Source organism: Mesoplodon densirostris, chromosome 5, assembly GCF_025265405.1.
Source record: "Mesoplodon densirostris isolate mMesDen1 chromosome 5, mMesDen1 primary haplotype, whole genome shotgun sequence".
NCBI classification, from domain to species: domain Eukaryota; kingdom Metazoa; phylum Chordata; class Mammalia; order Artiodactyla; family Ziphiidae; genus Mesoplodon; species Mesoplodon densirostris.
The window spans coordinates 62,065,015-62,080,355 of NC_082665.1; the positions used below are offsets into that span (position 1 = coordinate 62,065,015).

The following is a 15,341-nucleotide window of genomic DNA, read 5'->3' on the forward strand; positions in this document are numbered from 1 at the left end:
TATTTCTCCTCTTTATAGGAGAAACTTGTTCTTTCTACTTGGGAGTTTATGTTTCAATTTATTTTTAGAGTTCAGAACTGTGTCTTTTCTTTCAATCAAGACCATAAATCAATAAACCCTTTCAATCCACAGACTCTGATCTTTCTTACACTCAAAGAAATTTTCTTCTATTATTTAATTATACCTCTCCTCCTTCTGTTCTTATTTCTCCCTCTATAATTCCTATTATTCACATTTTGATTTCTAAACTATCCTCCAAGACTCATCCTTTTTATTCAATATTTTCATTATGTTTTATTTGTGCTATGTACTTTGATATATTTCTTGCACTTGGTCTTTCAGTTCACTGACTCATGTTTCAACAGTGACCATGTTCTCCTCCAATTTTTCCACTGAGCCGCTCAATTGAGATATGTTTTTCTTAGTATCTGAAATTCTTTTTTGTTTTTGTTTGAATGTCCTTAAGTGCTCTTAATATATTTCAAAATTCAGGCTTCATTTATTTTTGCCAATAGTACTAGTTGCTTGGAGTATGTACTCTAATTTTCCTGCCTGATCTTCCTCTCTCCCTCACTACTGGCTCCCCTTTGATGGATTGTTATTTTTCATTGATAACTCACTGGGACTCTGGTCTGGTTGTTAGAGTATCCTAAATGGCAGAAGTATAACACTTGGAGAAAAGAAATGTAGACAGTCTACCAGTTCCCTGCCAAGGCATGAGGAGGTAGATCACTGTTGCCCTATCTCTGAATTTCTTTTCAGCCTCAGAGAAAAATCAGCCAGCACATTCAGCTACTCTGACGTTTTAGCCTGTTGGGGAGACTTGGATACATAAAACAGGCAGATATTAACTTTCTCCCATACTAGCTCACAGACCTCTGAAGCCCAAGCTCTTCTTTACAATGTCTACTGTTTTCTGATCTTCATCCCTGCACCTCAGTACTATTCTCTAGTTGCTTGCCCAATTGATGGTAGAAGTTTTCAAAGCAGTGTTTCTCTGCCCAAGGTGTCACAGCAATTGTTCACAGATCTCAGTAGCGATTTGATTCAGAAAGACAGGCAGGAATTGGAAGTGAAGGGGAAGATGGCCATACATAGGTCACCTTGTTTTCAGAATCCTTAATTTTAAAAATATTAAGAAAGGGGAGAAGTATGTGGGTCTGGGGTTGTCTGGGAGTTCATTATCATTATTTCCAAGAATCAATACTTTCCTCAGAAAGCATATTCTTGAATATACAAAAACAACAATATGCTCTCTTTATGTTCTTAGATACAAATTCCAAAATATATCATAGCTACTAATCACTTGAAGTACGCTTTAATGAGACCCCAGTTTTAATTATCCCAGGACATAATTATCTTTTGTTTTGGAAACAACTTCAAATCAATTTGCTATAGCTTCACTTAGTAGTAGAGAGACAAACTATGACTTTGGCAGATCATGTAAGTCTCCCACTGTCTAACTAGCAGGTCTTATAAATATGAAAAAGCATGTCAACTGTTATATAGGAAAGAAACATGCACCCTACACAGTGGTTTACATGACATTACCCTCCATATTGTTCACAGCCCAATTACCGTTTTTGCTTTCTATAAGAGCTAAGGATATAATGTCAATAACATTAAAGTGTTTCATTGGACTGACTTCTAAACAACTTAGATAATAAGGTAAGATAATCTAAAGCTCTGTTTTTTAATTGTGTGAAATTTTATGATCTTATCTTTTTAAGAATTAGGAAGCTCATATAAAATGCTCAAAATCTCATTACAATCTATTAAGTGCAAAAAAAAAAAATACTCTGGACTGTTTGTCCTACGGTCCAGATAGGAATCATATAGGATATGAAATTTGGATTTCACCCTTGAATCACTAGGTAATGTAATTCTGTGTACTCTATTCAATACAATATCCTGAATTGATTGTAGTAGATTTGCTTTACCACTGATGGGCGATAACTGATATATTTCTTTTCTGAATCACGGTAAATATAATTTTTTATTGGAACTTCTGCCATGACAGAATTTCATTAAGTATCTAAAAGGATAAAAGATCATGAGCATGTGTAAAAATGTTTGGGTCTTAGAAAAGTACACAGAAACCCTGTAATAGGTATTAATGATTGTAACAATGCTAAATTTGAACCAGTCAAAAGAAAATAAGGAATGAATAGCCTAGTAAGCAAGAATCAAAGTAATCTTTCTAGGACAGCTACAAAAGAGTCTAATCAACATTGAATCCTACAGTGTGCCAGGTACTGTGCTAAGCACTAAGGCTTCAAAGATTAATAAAATATGGTACTGCCCTTAAGGATCTGCAGTTCAGTGTAGTATAATTCTGAATGCTATCTTTCCTGGGTGATGAATGTCAAAGAATGAATGCACCCATTTTTGCATAATAAAATTCATCATTACACAAATAATAGATAGAAACAGAGGTATGCATAACACAAAATTACAGAAAAACAGCAACCATTTATTTTTGGCTTTTATACACTCTAGCAATTCACTTTATAACAACTGTTGAGACTGTTATGTGAAATACCTGAATCAGAAAGGTCTGGAATCCTGTTCACTTTTCAGCTCAAATCACCCCTTCAACATAATATTGCCTTGTTCTCAACCCTTTGCTAGAACAAGAAAGATTATTGAGAGGGTGAGTTTTCAAAGATATTTCTCTAAGGGTGAGATATGAAGGGAAAGGAGGATGCAAACAACATAGTTGTTAAAAAGACTAGATACCACCAGATGTCAAAAGAACGAGAACAAAAGAGTACCAGTGACAATAAACCTAAAGGGGAAAGGTGTCATGCGTAAACTGAATGTTGGTTATCTTTCTAACTTCACAGTATATTGTATTAGTGATGTATCAATTTGAAACATACAAAATGATTATTATATTTCCTAATGCACTAGAAATACGAGCCTGAAGGAAATATCAGAGATATTGTAATAAGGAAAACTGAAGACACATAAGTGATAGTATAGTTCTTCTATTATTCTTTGACTCCATTCAGACAATCCAACTCTTCCCCACCTCTATATATATACATAATATAGCTCAACAATGAATATTATCTCTTAAAAACTTTTGAAGTCTCCAGTACCTTGTAGAAAAAGGGTATGAGTATGTATACATGGCATACACATCCGTTTGTATTTGGTTTGATGTCATTAAAATTATTTGAAATAACAAAAATTCACTTTAAAAGCTTATATAATTCCCTTTTCATTAACTCATGCTGGCAATCATAAATATAATCCAAACTCATGTACACTGACTTTACCTGGGCTGATCATTTGAACCGATTACTCTGATAGAAATGCATTTATCCTATCAAATAAAATTGAACCTTTCTTTCAGTATAGCGACAATTGAAGGAAAAGTTTACATAAGAAAAGTCTACACTCTATTCCACCTTAAGCCTGGTAGAGCCTGGCTCCATGAATGTAGGAAGAGGAGATATCAAATGCTAAATTACAAAATGAAATGAAATAAAATTAAGGTATAATTTGTTTTACCCATCAAATCCTCAGAAAAGCTAGCAGATGTTTTCTTATATTTGAAAACTGGACAGCAGACGGTAACTTGTACTATAAATGCCCCCCAGAAACAGTGATTTCAGAATTGAATGGTGCACAGCAGGTACTCAATAAATGACAGCTATTCTCAGGTTTATCACATAGGTTTCTGTGCTAAATTGCATTTCTTTTTAATGCATCTAAACTTACTGCCTAATTCTAAGTTAGTATTGATGATCATGTTTTTTGTGCCAAAACCATAGCAGTCTTTGTATCCCAGACTCTAGGTGGCCCCTATTTAAGCCAGCTGTTGGTTCTGAAACAAATCTAAGGGTGTAAACAACAAACAATAAATATCAGGGCCTTCCAAAGTCAGTAGGATTTACCAAAGTTTTGAATATATTCTGTTTCTGTTCTGCCTCACCCTTTTTTTCTGCATGATCCCGATTCTTGGTTACTCAACCTGTTAGATTTAGGTCTCCTTTCTGACCTCTGCCTTCCCAGTACTGCCAGTATCTAAAGCTCCCTTTGACCTGCTCCTACTCATGATTTCCTCCATCTGCTTTGACATCTGTTACCCAGCTCCACTGTTGTCCATCCAACCAAATCAGGCAGTGGCTATCCAGTCCATCCTGTTAAAACCTTCAGATTAATTCCCTCACAGGAGTTGTACTTCTAGACTGAAGAGTGAAATTTTAAAAACAAACTTTACCATAGCAACCATTCCTCCCACTTAAGCTCTTTCACTTTGTGCCTTTCTCTGGAAACTTCTCCAAATCCACTATGCCTTTCTTGAAATAAAATTACCAGTACTAATCAGGGCGAGTACTAAGTGAAAATGGTCCCAGAAGAGAGGCATGATGAGGTGGTGATTAAGAGCTTAGGTTTTCTAGAATTGGACTTGAGTTTGAATTCCTAACTGTTATATACTACCTGTGTGACTTTGAATAGGTTACTTAACCTTTCTGAGCCTTAGCTTATCTTTTAAAATGACATAATAAAAGTGCCTATCTCATAGGATTATGAAATTAACTGAAAAAAATTCAGATATAACCAATGTCTGGTACAGAGTTAAGTGCTCATACATGTTGGCTACTATTGCTTAGTACAAAAACAGAATGTATTTTATTTTCTTTCACTATGCTTACAACCAATACTTTTGCCAGTCTTTTTGGTACCAATGCCTTTAGAAAAGGATCTACAGGGCTTCCCTGGTGGCGCAGTGGTTGAGAGTCCGCCTGCCGATGCAGGGGATACGGGTTCGTGCCCCGGTCTGGGAAGATCCCACATGCCGCGGAGAGGCTGGGCCTGTGAGCCATGGCCGCTGGGCCTGTGCGTCCGGAGCCTGTGCTCCGCAATGGGGGAGGCCACAACAGTGAGAGGCCCGCGTACAGCAAAAAAAAAAAAAAAAAAAAAAAAAAGGATCTACATTAATTCCTCAGTACATGTGCTGGGTTTCAGTTAACTTATAGTCTAAAATCAGCTTCCCTTCTAAATACCTCTTAGAATGTTTTTTTCCCCTTAGTTGCATGCATTGAAGCACTCATACCAACTTTTTTGCCCTATGGTTGATCTAAAATTTTTCTTGCCATTTCTCCCAAATAGCTTAGCATTATCTAATATATTGTCACATTTGTTGTATATTCCGTCTATGAGGTAATCTATAAAATGTTATGAGCAGTATCAAGAACGATGGATATGTGTATGGAAGGGGAAGGAAGCAAGGATTATACAGCTTTCTCCAGATAGCTGTTTCCATTTGTGAATAGGTAAAGGATTTGATGGTTTTGAGCCTCTCACTACCATTCATACTAGAAAAAGGAATGTGAGTCAATTAAAAAGAAACTGAGAGTGAAATTCTAAATGAAAATTTTGAGGTCATCATTAAATAAATACCTACAAGTAGGTACACACAAATTGCATGCAGTTTGTTTCAGATTCTTCCCACTATTCTTCAACAAAACAGGGTCAACTTTCTTTGTATATCTGATCAGTCCTCCTATGTAAATCTATCCCTGGATGGATATAATGTAGGATCAAAAATCAAATGCAGCAGTTAAAAACCACCAGTTTTATAAGATCTATATGGAGATGGCTCCTGATTACTCGAAGTATATTTATTTTTTGCTTTAAAAATTAGGCACATAGGGCCTCCCTGGTGGCGCAGTGGTTAAGAGTCCGCCTGCCGATGCAGGGGATACGGGTTCGTGCCCCGGTCTGGGAGGATCCCATGTGCCGCGGAGCGGCTGGGCCCGTGAGCCATGGCCGCTGGGCCTGCGCATCCGGAGCCTGTGCTCCGCAACGGGAGAGGCCACAACAGTGAGAGGCCCGCATATCGCAAAAAGAAAAAAAAAAAAAAAAAAAAAAAATTAGGCACATAAACCAAGTTTACCTTTTTCTTCGAATAAATCTATCTATCCATATATTTTATAGAATGAGAAAACAACTCTGAGTTAATTCATTCTATTATTACCTGCTTTCTCCAGTTAAGCAACTTTATGCAGAGTAAAATGCAAAGAATCATGTTTATAAATTCTATTACCAATATATCTACATGAGTGAAGGTGAGCTGGTAAAAATTTATGTAAACTAATAGACATTATAGTTACCAACTATAAAAGATTATCAGTACTTAATATTGTGGCTCTTGTACTACTATGCTATGTTTGAAAGCAAGTATCATTAAAATGAAACTTTTATCCAGGACTGGAAGTAAAAAGCAAAGTCAAATATTTTACATATACTCTTTCCTGGTGCCCCCTGCACATCACATCCAGTCATGTTATCTGAAGCTAAAATAAAGACTCAAGTATCAAAAGAAAGATATTCATATTATTAGAGCTGAAAGGGACCCTGAAGATGAAGGAAGCTAAGGCAGAGATCCAAACAAATTATGTGAAATGCTTAAGATCATACAACTAGTTGCTTGTAACGGTATACCAAAAACAATATTTCCAATCTCTACATCTGAAATTTTTGACAATGTGTAATAAAATGAAAGAATTAAATCAAATATATGAGGGATTGGCTGATAAGTTAGATGTCCCCTCAAGCTAAAAAACATTGGATTTAATGACTTCTACTTACTGGATTTTATATTCCTAGGAAAATAAGTTTAAAATAACATAAAACTGTAAAAACTGACTAGAAGTAAAAACAACTACAAAGAAAATTTATGCTCTTTCTTAAATCAAAACCATGGAAAAGGATATTCTTTTAATGTCTAAAGGAAGCCAGAGATTTATGGTTGTGTGTACATGTATGGTAGTGGTAGGGTTTGTTTTGTTTTGTATTGTTTCATTTTGTAAATTGTTAGAGGTTGCTTTTGTGATGGTAATTTGTGTCCCAAAAATGGGGGTACAAAGAAAATGAATTTCTGATAATTTATAAAGTACTTAACCATATATAAATAAATAAGTCTCTAGAAACTTACTAATGACAGTAAGAAAATGGTTGCCAATAATTTCAAAACTAAAAATCCAAGTCTTTTTAATATTGTTTGAATTTAAAATAATGAACATCTTTTTTTTAAAAAAGGTCAAAAGTAATTGAAAAAGAGATTAAATCAACACACTTAATTCTCTAAACTATGTGTATATTTTTCCTTAAGTGAATATTCATGAGCTGACAGTAGAGACAGGCTGGCTGCTTTGTTTGACTATAGTTCTGTTTACCTCATACTGTCAAGAATGGATTTTGACACTCACAGTATTAATATTGCTATTTTTATTGATATAATTAGCACTGCTATAAATAATTCTTTGGCCTACCACATCTAAGAATATCATTAAAATCAGCAATATTAGGGCTTCTTTTTCTTATATGATGCCTTAGAAACAGTCTGCTGGCCCAAAGAACAATGGTGACTTCATGATGTGGAAGTTACTGGAAAAAAAAAGTTGTCTTGTCAATAGAGACTCCTGTTTTGTGTATGACTTCACTAAATAAACTAGTTTATATTTGTTTGAAACTAAAGTTTCTTACCAATCTGCTGTTTCAATTTCACATCACACCATATTGTACCTAAAACAGGCAATCTGGATTCCCATTGCTATTTCCCTCCATCCCCCCCCCCCACAAATAGCTCAGGAATGGGTTTGAATTATGAGGCTTGAATATATAAAGTAAAAGAATTAAGACACCCAAAATTCAGAATGGGTAGGTGAAAATAAGTGTGCTTGAAGTCACTTGTATAACTGCTAATGGGTGGTCCACTTGTGAGTTTTTAAACATTACATGAAAGCAAATTCAAAACATTTTATCTTGCCTCTAGATCACATCAGCTGCGACAGTAACCTTATCTAAACCTTGAATAGTCTGTTCATAAAACTAAGTGGGGTGACTGACCCAGTGCATATTCAACACAGAATATGAAGACCAAAACAAAATGACAATACAATTCAAAACAAGTTTGTGGAAAATTTGGGCTAGTATATTAAACCTTTCTTTGTCTCTATCACTTGACAGATGGTTAGCCTTCATACAGTCTAGTATCTCTGGCAAAGAAATGACTATGTCTAGCCAATAACACCCCAAATTTTGACTTAAAATGCACTGTACACATACTTACACTTACCTTAAAAATATGAATATTAATTAGTCTTTATTTTATTACTATAGAAATTTGACATGTCAAGATTTTATCTTTTACTCTATGAATACCCCTTTTGAAACTCTCAACTATCTTATTACGTGGATCCAGGGTTCTAACAGCTCTTCACTTTAGATTTCATTCATTTTATGTGCTGCTTAGTAATCATGCTTTAAAAAAACTTCCCAAAATAAATTTTAATCCAAAATTATTACAAAATTTACGAAGATTTAATTAGCTTGTATTTCTATGTTGCTCGGAGCAAAGGTTTGGTTAGTAACAGAGTATGTTAAACAAAATCACCTGGGAACTTTGAATGCCTTCCATGTCAAGGAACACAAGGCAGCACTGGAATCATTTATCCAGTAATGAAATATGTCTTTATTCAAAAACTGATCATATATAAATACATACTTACATGCACATAAGGACACATTGATCAACCATCCTTACTAGAATTAGGAAAAGTTCTTAATTTTTAAAATTCTATTAACCATTCTTCCACTTTGCTTTTTAAAAAAGATTTCAGCTAAAACAATATATTCTATTAGTTACCGTCTCTGCTTTTTGTGCTAAATCTTCCTATTTGTAGCTTTCAGACGCTGCGTGGTCCATACTTAAACAGCCACAGGCAATCTCAAAGTTCTCTAAAGTGCATTAATATGTACCCTTTCTAGAAGAATTGATTATGCTACAAATTAGCATAGAGATCTAGTGTAGGTATAGATTCAAGCCCTTTTACAGCAGGCGATGGGAGGACTGTAGGTAGGAGGATTGTGTGTAAAAAAAAAAAAAATCATGCTACTTAAGAACTGAACTCATATTTGACTAACAAAATAAAACTCACTGTGATAGAGAAAAATAACAAAAATAAGAACGTGTTATTTGAGAACTATGAACTAGATTTTGGAAAGGTGTGACACCCACTACTTGAAGCAACAAACTTAGCTTCAAAATCATATACTCCCTTAACCAGGCACCAAGTTTCCTTCAGTTAGAAACCTAGGATTTTTACACCTACAGACTAAATGATTAAAGTAATACTAAAATACTCTGTAATGTTCCTCTTGCATTACAAATGGTCTATTAAATCAGAGAAGTGCCAATCAAATGCTTTTGTAGTTTGAAAGGTTTAAATAACAAAGCATTTTTTGCAGGCCTCTCTCTTTTTCTCTTTTTAAAGTCACCTATAAATTAATTACAAATTTCCACCTTCTCTTGATAAAACCACAACTGTAAAAGATTTAGGCACTTGATTTTTCAGACATATTCTTAAAACAAATTCTAACTAAACAAATTAAGATATTCTAGCTTATGTTTACCACAATTTGCTAACAAGACAAAAGCTCCACAGGAATTTTACAGTAAATTCCAAGACACAGAATTTTTTAATATAAAATAACATTTTATTTATTTCAAAGGCAAGCTTAAAATTACGAAAAATAAAACCCCTATCTGTTAAAAAGACCTACTGAAACGTATGGAGAATATTTCATGACAATAACAAGGGGTACAAATAATACAGTAAGCTCTTCCTTTCTTATCATTGGCAGTTGGTAAAATCTCCCTGCCTCTCGAACTTCTCTAAGCTTTTTTAAATCATATTGCCCCAAATGAGAAAACAGCTAGGTTTTAAAGTTTCATCCAAAAATACCTTCTTCTAGCAATCTGAAGTACCCAAAGTGTATGCGACATTAGAATGTAAACTCCACATGGGTAGGTAATTTTCCCTTGTTCACTTTTACATCCCAAGTATCTAGAACAGTGTCTACAACAGTTTGATGAATTTAAAAATCCATTTCAGACAAAAAAATTATTTCAGAGAATAAATCAGAGCCCATCAAGCTCCACTTCTGTATTCCAAATGTTTTAAAGAATCTCTTCTTACCACTTATTCTAAGATATCTCAAATAATTTGTAATTAGTTTATAAATTTTAGATCCTTTATAGGAACTTAGTTGTATCTTTTATTGTTCTTCTAAAATGACCTAATTTTTTCTAGGAATTACAATTTGGTTGGAAAGTCTTCTGAAGACTGACTACTGAGATAAAAGCAATTCATTTAAAATGGCTTTTTCCTTGGATTTTATTCCTATACCAAGTAGTCAAAGTCGTGTTAATTTGACAGCAAGAGCAATTGTATATGTATGGGTCTCAAAAACTTCCTGACTTTACTTAGGACACTGGCATCACATCAACTAGTCGTTCTGAACAATACCCCTCCTCCCCCTACCACACACACACACACCAAAATTACAACCGTCACATGTAAGTTGTTCTTTCCTCTAGTACTCCACTTAAACTCATATTGTCTTTCAGTAGCTAGTTGCTAGTAGCGAGTGTACACATTTACTATACCTGTATTTTCTTGGTATAGTAGTTATTTCAAAATACTGCCATCTTAAGTGAACTAAACAGGTAAACATAAAGAGTTCTTCCTAAAAATGGATAAAATTTGACAATTTTTAGTCTTAAACTTCTTTCTTTAGTCTGTTAAAATTGGGACCTCACCATGAAAGGGCGTATTGCTTTGGAGGCTGGTAGCCAGTTAACTTGTCACCTGATCTTCATATGCAAAAGGCCTTTATTCCACTGGTCTGTGAGATCTGAAATCACAAAACCAAAAATACCCAACTGCTGGACTCACTGAGCAGATAATTATATTTCTAGAAAACTCACTTTTTTCCTTCTCCTCACTGAGCATGATGTATGCTCAAGGCTAAAGCCCTCTAAAATTGAGCTCAATGGAAATCACATCCCCAACCTTAAGAATTAAACCTTGAGCGCTAAGCAATGAGTAACATCAGCAATTCTTCAAGGACAATACCAAAAACTTTCTTGAAAGAAGACTACTTCCAAGAGGGCACAGTGAATGGTATTACCATGCACTATATGTGCACCAACTTTGATACATTCTGATTAAGAATGACAAAGAGCAAACAAGGGCATTAAAAAAAACAAACAATGTAAATTGTTCTTGCTGTTGTTCTTTTCCAAGAAATACAGAAATGCAAATCGTAGCCAAAACTGGACTGGTCAAATTTATACGTGGGGGTGTGATGGGGTAGAAGGGTGTATTTTAACGATTCCCAAGCAATAGCAAAGGGTGTATGGGATTAGGAGCAACAGGTAAGAAAGTAAACCATTTATGAATTTGTCGATGGTAACTGATTATTCAATGTGTAAAGCTAGAGAATGTATTTACAAAACGGTCCTTGTAATTCATGTTTTAAAACTTTCAATAGCAACAAGAATACTAACTTTAGAACAGAGCTTGCTTGAAAACACTGGGGGAATGAGTGGTCTCTGAATTTTCTTAGCTGAAATTTACACGACCACACAGTGAGAAATTCCACTTGAGCAACATTTTGGTATTTTTAATGGTAAGAAGCAGTTAAGACAATTTTCACATGACTCGAAGATTCACAAATTCAACTTAGCTTGGGCCAATGCTGATGTGAGGACTGTACTTTACCCACGGGCTGCTTCCAAATTACTTCCTGTTTCATTCAGATTTTTACTGGAGAACTGTCATCCTGCTACTGACCCCATTCAGCTGGGTTGGGTTAAGAGATCAGCGGATTACCGCGCTAGTTAGTGTAGCTCTGTACGCCATATTGTGTTTTTCGCGAATGTTTATCGTTTATGTGTGTGCCTAGCATATGTTTGTACAAGTGTTTATCAATACAACTTTTAGAAAATCCCTGCCTCCTGCCTCTTCAGCATCCTTAAAAAGGCTAACAGCTTTAGGAGGGCAGGGCGTGAGGCGGATGGTGGGAGAAGACCAGAAAGCCACACGGACAATAATGCATTAAACAATGTAAAAGAGTGCATTTCTTTTAAACTTTCAAAAAGCTTCCAACCGTTTTCTCTCAGCTATGGAAAAAGCGTAAACATTTTTTAATGTTTCCAAAGGGGCCCAAAGGAGGAGAGAAAGAAGGAAAGCTGTCTTCCCTTCCCATGCCCCCTTCTCTACAGTCGTAGCAGCGAAGCAGGCGGCGGCCGGTAGCTCCGGCGTCTGGAGGGGCGTCCAGCGGCTCTGGGCCAGGACCCCTCCCGCCCCCCAGTTCTCTGAAGACGCTCCAGATACCGCCAGAGCCACGGCAAGCGGGGAAGGGCGAGGAGGGAGGGGGCGGAAGACAAGCGGGCGCCTCTAGTAGCTCCTGAGCCCCGGCTAGTCCCCCTCAGCTCCTCTTCTTGGTAGCGGCAGCTCCAGGCGCGGGGAGTAGAAAGAAGGCAGAAGACACGTTTCCAGCTGCGGGACGCCCCGCCCGATCCTGGAACCCGGGACCCTCCCGCGTTCCCTCCCTCCGCGCCGGGTCAGGCGAGGCCACCGCCGCCGCCCGGCGCAAGGAGGGGCGCTCGGGGGAAGGGGCCGCCGGGGGGGGGGGCACCCGGGGGAGGGGGCGCGCGCTCGGCCGGCCAACAGCCCGCGGGCTCGCCACTCTAACTCGCTCCCCCAACCCCACCCCGCGCCCCCCCTTTCCCGTCCCACCGCCCCCCACCCCAAGCGCCTCGCAGACGCCCCGTCCCCCACAGCACGCACACACCCCTCCCTCCAGCCCGCCCCACAACAAATTAGAGTTTTTGGCGTTACCTCCTCGCGCTCTTTAATCTTCTTTCCTCAACTCCTAAACTTCCCCCCGCCCCTACTTCTTCGGCAGAAGGCCCACATTGGGCGCCTCACGCCGCGAACCCTCTATCTTTTCCTGCTATTGGGTTGCCCTCACGCCACTCTTGGCTGCAGTGAGCCAATAAGAATGGGACGCCCCTCATGAGGTTGCCGCCCATAAACAAAATACACTCTTCCTCCTCCCCTCACCTGTCCCCGCCCCCGTCTGCCTCTTCCCTCATCTCTACCAGCTTCGATTGGGCTAGAAGAGGCCCAATCCGCTATCTCAGACACCCATTGGAGCACGGAAAGTTCGCTCAGAGAACTGCTAACAGGCGATTGGTCAGCAGTCTTTCCACTCCCCCCCTCACCCCGCCGCACCTTCGTCCACTCTGGAGAGGTCAGTCATATCTCGTTGTTCAGTGATCCGAGAGGTGGGAGGCTATTGGTTGAGAGAGCCCGTCAGACCGGACTAGAGTGAGTCGTGATTGGTCAACACAGACACGATCAGGTTTGGTTGTCTAACCTCCGCCGCGCCCCCCTTTTTTCTCCAGGCCCCCGCCCCCTCCTAACTGCTTTTACTTTCTACGCATTTCTATTTCCTCCTTTATTTATTTATTTGTGATAAACTTAAATGACCTGGCGACGGAGGCGGGACTCGAGGCGAGGCCGAGGATGACGAGGGCCGGCCGGGGGCCAATTGCCGAGGGGGCTGCCGGGTGAGGGGCAGCGGCGGTGGCCAGTGAGAGGCAGGTGTCTGGAGCGCTTTAGGCCTATGGAGTCGGGATGCCCCAGCGGAGGCGGCGGTTGCCCGCTGTCTGGCGCTGCGACCTGGTGCGGGGAGCCGCGGGAGGGGAGGAGAGCGTGTCGCTGTCGCTGACTGCTGAGGCGGCAGGAGGGAAGCTGGATCCCGGGCGGTGGGAGGGAAAGCGGGAGAGAGGGTCTGGCGAGGCGGCGGCGCTCAAGGCCACGCTGGGTCAGGCTTGGTTCTTGTGGAGCGGGGTGCAGGTTGCCAAGCCAGGAGGTCGGCAGAGGCCGCTGAAGCAATGCCAGTGCTCAAAGTGAAAATGCGTTCGTTCAGGAGGTTTAGAAAAATGCTATGTAAAGCAGTTTGGAGTAAGCCGCCGTTAATATAAATGAGAATATTATTCTAACGGGAGAAGCAGATTGTTTCGTACTACTAAACGCCTGAAGTACCAGCGACCCAAACCAAGCCCACAAAATTCAATATCCTGAGGGCTAGAAGGAACAAATAAAGCAACACGGAAAATTGAATGCGGTTCAGATGCTTCAATAAAACCTTAATCCTCATCCATTTGTCACTCAACCTAGCACTCCTCAGAGCCAAATTCTTACCAAGTGTTGGTCCAGTACTGAGGCATGGGGGAAATAGACGAGGCCTAAAGCTGGCAGGAAGCTCAGGGAAGATTCCTAAAAAGGGCTAAGAGGGGAAGGAAGAAAAAAAAATCGCTTTTCACTATGCAAAAAAAAAAAAAAAAAAAAAAATCTGCCAAAATTAAAAGTTGCAGTATTTGGGGAACTCAGCAACAATTTGTCACAAAATAAGGGACTTTATTAAAAATACCATGCATACAAATAATATATTGGATTTGCAATTTGAAAACAATTTTTTATAGGACATGTATTTGATGTATAGTTTTTAATAGACTCAAGTCCTCTAATTTTTATCCTAGGCTTCCTTGGGACATACAGCATGCCTTAAAGAAAAAATTATTCATGAAACTTGTTAAAGATGGTTAGGCAGATTTTATTCAGGACCTTTGAGGTAGGTATAGATAAGATCATTGCAATTGAATTTTTCAGGGGGTAGAGAGATTGGGCTCAATTTCGTGTTAAGAGTGGGCAAGTGGGAACTTTAGCCAAGGAAAAAGGTGAGGGTCAGTGGATGGAAAATTGCTAAGAGGAAGCATTAGGGGTAAGGGAGATTTTGGCTAAACCAACCTAGCAGGATTCTTGCTGAAGACAGGCCAGGGTGATCAGACATCACCTTGGGGATGGTGGAAGATGAGGAACCTGATCATATATCTAGGGTAATGGGGGTTGGGGGGAGTTCTTGTTAAAGCTGTATTTTGCAAGGAAGTGTACAAATGCCTGGTTTGATTAGCGGTCTTTGGCAGAACCTAAGCAAAATAAATAGGCCCTGGTGGAAAAAAATGTACAAGGCCTTGACCTCATAAATAATGTTAGATGGATCTTCCGAAGAATATATGTATAAAGGTCTCAGAATCCACAAAATTATTGCATCAGGTGTCAAATTTGAAGACCAGTAAAGTGTACAAATTTCTATTACATCTGGAAGCCAAAACATTTTAGAATTTATGTATAAATCTTAGCTACAACACGATGTAGTAACCGTAGTTTAAGTATTCCATACAGAATAATCAGCTTCACATGAGAAAGTTCAGTAAAATTTAACAAAGGTGTTTAAATAGTTTAATTCCACAACCTTAACGAGGTGCAATAGCCACTCTCTAAGTACTACTTAATATTCATCCTTTTCAGCAAGTTTTTAAAGCTATTTTCAGTATATGGGCACGAGAGCTGTTAGGATTATAATGATAAGGCGTTAGGAAAGCAACGTAAAATATTCTAATTCAA

The 15,341-nt window shown here is 38.6% G+C and overlaps 1 long non-coding RNA gene across 1 annotated transcript in view; it reads right to left on the bottom strand.

Annotated features, from left to right (window-relative positions):
- The window catches only part of LOC132490713 (uncharacterized), a 242,906-nt gene extending 230,138 nt beyond the window's left edge, over window positions 1-12,768 (bottom strand). The window contains exons 1-2 of the long non-coding RNA XR_009532594.1: window positions 12,708-12,768; window positions 10,622-10,716 (exon numbers count right to left, since the gene is read on the bottom strand). This is a non-coding gene — a long non-coding RNA (uncharacterized LOC132490713). The remainder of the gene's footprint in view (window positions 1-10,621; window positions 10,717-12,707) is intronic.
- Window positions 12,769-15,341: the final 2,573 nt, after the last annotated feature.